Source organism: Sminthopsis crassicaudata, chromosome 1 (assembly GCF_048593235.1).
Source record: "Sminthopsis crassicaudata isolate SCR6 chromosome 1, ASM4859323v1, whole genome shotgun sequence".
NCBI classification, from domain to species: Eukaryota; Metazoa; Chordata; class Mammalia; order Dasyuromorphia; family Dasyuridae; genus Sminthopsis; species Sminthopsis crassicaudata.
The window spans coordinates 341,400,922-341,406,598 of record NC_133617.1 but is presented as its reverse complement, the minus strand read 5'-3'; positions in this window follow the sequence as shown (position 1 = coordinate 341,406,598).

The following is a 5,677-nucleotide window of genomic DNA, read 5'->3' as shown; positions in this document are numbered from 1 at the left end:
TTAAGGTTGGCGCGGTCTCCACTAGCCCGCTTGGGGGGGAGGGAGGGACAGTCTCGGGCGGGCTAACAAAGGATGCTTTAAATCGAATGACCTGGTCTGAGCTATCTCCTGTGGGTCTCTCATTTGGAGGTTCCACTGAGATAGCCTGTGGCTCACCTTCTGTGGGATCTACCTGTACGCTGCCACCTAGGGGTGGCCACCGGGATTGCTGTTCCCCGGACCCAGGCGTGCTTGAAACGGCCTAGGTGGATTCTGCACAGGATGGAAATTCTAATCTGGTCACACGCCTCTTGAAGGGCCCCGGCAGCGCCTGCCCTGGCCGAGCTCCCCGGGACGTGTCCTGACTGTTACTTTCCGGTGGTTCGTTGTCTCCCCCGTGTTGTGTGTCCGTCTCCTTGTTCTGTGTTTTGCTTTCGTTCCCTCTGCTGTCACGGGCCGGGGAGCCTCTCGGGCTCTATTCCCGACTCCCCTTCAAGTGATGCTTGAAGATTTTAAACAATTTCGTGCCAGAGCTCGGGATATGGTTCAAAGATTAATTCCGGGCAGTCACAGACGCTTGGTTGTCTGGAACGGCCCACCTTTGCAGTAGGTTGGCGCCCTGAGGGAACCTTTGACCCCTGGATTGGGCTGAGGGTTAAGTGGATAATTTGGGGGGATTTGGGGCATCCTGACCAAGTTCCATACATATTGGCCTGGTTGGAGTTTAACCCCCCCACCCCCAGCCCCCGACAAAATTCAGATACAGGTCCTGAGCAGTCCCACCCCTGTGGGCTCTCAAGGAAAAACACTACATCAGGCAGAGAATCCAAACCTCGCCCTGATTCTACCTCCTGGCTCCCCAGACACTCACTCTCTCCTGTACCGCCCTCCCCTCCAGAGACTCAAGACCTGATGGACCCCTTTCTCTGCCCCCCCTATCCCTCTCCCCCAGTCACGGTTTCTGACCCCCCCTTGGGCCCGGTTGTCGTTACTTCCTCTTTGCCCCCTGCGTTATCCCTCCCGCACTGGGAGAGGCTCTATGCATGGAGCAGCGGATGAGCGGATCCTACTTCTGACCGCCACCTCTCTGGGCCCGCTCTTCCCCATGACTCTTCTCCCCATACGGGATCCCCCAGCGGGACTCAGACCGGCCCCTTCACGGTGTACGTCCCTTTCTCTGCTGGTGATCTGTACAACTGGAAACAACAGAACCCTCCAGTCTGAGAAACCGCAGCGCCTTATATCCCTGTGGGAAACTGTCTTTTTCACCCACCAGTCTCTGTGGGAGGACTGCCAACAGCCACTCCGTGTCCTCTTCACGACCAGAGAGACAGAGCTCTAGGGGAGGCCCGGAGACGGTTCAGAGCCCAGCCCCAGGGAGCTCCATGGAAACGGGGGTCCCAGGTACCCACTGAAACTGTGGGGGGTCCGACCAGGCCACCTTTGTCTCGTGATCAATGTGCACAGTCCGGTCATTGGAAGAACGAGTACCTGACCCGCTGGCCCGTGAACAATTACTTTCTCTAGACCCCCAATGGGGGGGGCCCTGGCGCCATATTGAGCATTCCCCTGAACCCCAGGAGCCGAGGGTAACCCCAGGTGTTTGGGGGTCATCCTGCTTCCTTTTCGGTAGATTCTGGGGTAGCTGCCTCTGTGCTTCAGCAGCCTTATGGTCCTTTAAGTTCCCACTCCACTCAAGTCCAGGGGGCCACAGGAAAGTCCCAGGCCTCTCGACCATTAACCTCGGAAAGGGGGCAGTGACACACACTTTCCCGGTCAATGCCAGACTGTCCCCGTCCCCTTCTTGGGAGAGACCTCCTACACAAACTGCCACCACTATCTCCTTGAGGAGCCCTTTCCTTTGTTGCCCTGAGCCTCCCGCGGTTAAGGGTGGCTTGGCTGAGGAATCCCACTTACTTACACTAAGCCCAGGGACCGCTGGGTGGAGGACTCTCCACTCGTCCCCAAATCCCAGCGGGCTGCTCCTGAGGCGTGGGCTGAGACCAGTCCTTTTGGTTTTGGGTCTCATCAACCGCCAGTGGTCGTGCAACTCTTGGCCACTGCGAGCCCGGCCCGGGTTAGTCAGCACCTTCTGGGACAACCCACGCTGTTGGGCATTAAAGCCCACATTGATGGACTACCCGAGGCTGGACTTCTCCAGCCTGCCAGAGCCCTTGGAACACCCCTTACTGCCTGTACGCAAGCCTGGGTCTGGGGGCCTGCGGCCCGTGCAACATCTCTGGGAGGTTAATTCCGGGTGGAGATACCGTGTTTCCCCGATAATAAGACACTGTCTTATTATTTTTTTGGGACTAAAAAACACCAGAGGGCTTATTTTCAGGGGAGGGCTTATTTTATCCTCCATCATGCCCCTTTTATCCTCCATCATGCCCATTTTAGCCTCCATCATGCCCCTTTTATCCTCCATCATGCCCATTTTAGCCTCCATCATGCCCCTTTTAGCCTCCATCATGCCCCCTGAGTGCTTATTTTATTCTCCATCGCTTACTGAACTTACCGAGTTTTTAGATGGTCCTGTCTCAGCTCTACTCCGCGGCGCTGCTCTCAGTAGCGCCAGCAAGCAAATCACCAGGGAAGAAGAGGATGACGCGCTCACTGCTGCAGCTCTGATTGGATGCAGCTCGGAGCGCGACGTGCGTTTCACCCGGGAGGGGAGGGCGGCGCTGCTTACTGAAGGTACCGCTATCCAGCATATAGCGCAGGGGATCACCATGATGACCGTTTTCATAGTAAGTTCGATAGGGCTTATTTTCGGGGGAGGGCTTATTTTAGCGGAATATTAAAGAGTATGTGGGTGTCTTATTTTCAGGATAGGTCTTATTATCGGGGAAACACGGTAGTGCACCCACGGTTCCGAACCCTTACCCGCTCCTCTCTCCCCTGGAGCCTGGCCATGGGCGGGCGGTTTACTGTTTTGGCTCTGAGAGATGCTTTCTTCTCTATTCCCCTGGCCCTGTCAGCCAGCCCTTTTCGCCTGCACCTGGACAGTCTCCTCCTCACAACTCACCCGGACCCCCGCTGGTTTTTGAACTCCCCATCCTCTTCTCCAGGACAACACTGGACTTCCGACCCCGACCCCGGTTGCAATACAGTACAGGTTGCAGCGAGAAAGGAGTCGAATCGGCTCTGCAAGGCCGTGACTTCTCTGTGCGCCCATCAGACAGTCTGGGCTGTCCAGGGGAGGGCCAATTCCGCTGTGCGGCCTGGGGGGTGGGAAACGATTGCCGTTGGGTGAGCGGGAGGCAGGGACCTTAATGTCATCCTGCAGCGGTCTGGCTCCCGGGATTCGAGCTGGAAGTGGTTCCTGCAGCCCAATGGCCCTCGCAGTGAAGACCTGGATGACCAACTATTGGCGGACTGGGCTGTCCTGGGGCATCCCAGCTCTTTGACGGGCTATGATGGGGGGCATTCACCCCCAGAGGACAGCTCTCCCTCCCCATTGGGGTGCTCAACAACCATCTCCCTGCGGCAGGCTGACCACCGACCCGCAGCCACCCAGGAGCCCTCACCCCCACGATAACAACTACACTTGTCCCCCACGCTGCATACGCTGGACGCCGCCTCTGCTTTCTGAAACCGAACGAATCCCAACCTCCCCTCTTCTTGTTGGACGTGCCTTGACCCAGCTCCACCCTTTTTGGGGGGGTCAGGGACCACAGCGTCCTTGGGCAACAAGGGCAGCTTCATCTGCAACCAGAGACTGTCTGACACTGACACCGGCCCTGGCCCTCGTTGTGAGGGGAACCGACACCAGCCTGCCTTAACCCCGCAAGATGTACAGGGCAATGCCACCTGCCCCCCCATTTCCGGTGGTCCCATTCCCCGCACGACAAACTGTCAGTTCAGCCCAGAGATTTCACCTGCTGACCTCTAGCCGTACTGGCTCTTCGCCCCTACTGCCGCGTGGTCTGCCTGCGCGCAGGACTGACTCCTTGTGTAGCAGAACTCCGAGCTCTGCACTCTAGCACGTGTGCTCCTCAGGTGTTTCTGTTCTGAGGAAGGGGCGGAGGAACACTCGGACTGCTCAGAGCCAGAAGGGCGGCCCCAGGGTTAGTTCCCCGCTACAGGAGTAGGGGTGGCAGGCTCAGCGGCGCAGGGACGGCTGCTCTGGTGAAGGGAAACGCAGATTTCAACCTGCTCAGCTCTCGGGTCGATGCAGACATTAGGACCCCGAGGGTCTCGCTACTCATCCAGAAGAGTGGGTGGCCTCCCGGCAGAAGCTGTGCTGCACAACCGCCCAGGGCCGGAGCTGCTGTTCAGGAAGCACGGGTCTGTGCCCAGCGCTGGGAGAGTCATGCTGTTTCTATGCAAATCGCTCAGGTGTGATCAGGGAGGGCTGGCTCCCCTGCACAAGCGGCCGGATGATGGTGGGGCCAGTGGTAGGCTTCGACGCCCGGGTACCAATCACTCTACAGCAGGTCCCCTCTGCTGACCCCCTCCTCTCAGGAGGCGCAGGCCCTGCCCTTGCTCCTTCTTCCCATGGCCCCTGTGTTGGTGTCTCACCACCGATGTCCAGGACCATATACGGGCCATCGAGCTATCCAGCCTCCGGGTGACCCATTCCCCTCAGATGAGCTACGAGTCTGACAAGAAAAAGGGGGCAGTGAAATGGACGAAAGACGGGCCCGTCCAGGGTCGCGAGGCCCCCAGACATTGTAGAAGTGTTTGCTGAGCAATGTCAGCCAACGTTACACTGCACGGCGACATCTGCAGTTGTGTGCTCACCCACATCCTGTTATTTCCCCTTTATGGGTGAGAAATAGGGTCAATGTTTAATGTAAAAAAGTAACCGCAAGGCTGTGCCAGGAAGTGGCAAACGTGCTTAAAAGTGTGCCGCGCTTAAGGTTGGCGCTGTCTCCACTAGCCCGCTTGGGGGGGAGGGGAGGGTCAGTCTTGGGCTGGCTAACAAAGGATGCTTTAAATCGAATGACCTGGTCTGAGCTGTCTGTCTCCTGTGGGTCTATCTCGGTAATAAACAAAGAAGCTACAGGGTACAGTGGATAGAATATTGGCCTGGAGTCAGAAAAATCTAAATTCAAATCTGTCTTCAGGCACTTGATAACTATGGGATCCTCTGCAAGTTACTTAACTTTTATTTGCCTATATTTCCTTGACTATAAAATAGAGATAATAATCTTATTCCCAGGGTTGTGAGGGATAAAATCATTGTAGGCTATTTTTTAGAATAGCCTTTTATTTCCAAAATATATGTAATGATAGTTTTCAATTCTCACCCTGGCAAACCTTGTTTTCCAAAATTTTCTCCCTCCCTTCCCTAACCCCTCCCCTATAGACAGATGGCAGGTAATTCAAAATATGTTAAACACGTACGGTTCTTCTGTACACATGTCCACAATTATCATGCTGCACAAGAAAAATCAGAAAAAGAAAGGGAAAAAAAGGGAAAGGAACCGAACAAGGAAACAACAAAAAAGTAAAAACACTGTTGCGATCCACGTCAGTCCCCACATTTCTCTCTGAATACAGATAGCTTTCTCCATCACGTGTTATGGGTAAGGCTGCTAGGGATTACATAATCACAAGCTTGCTTGCTATAAAAGCGCCATAGAAGGAAGAAATTCATATGTGCAAAAATGATTTGTCAAGGTGTAAGATCGTGGTGTTAGTTGATTGGTTAGAGATCTTTACATTGTGCTATTTAAGCACAGCCTGAAGA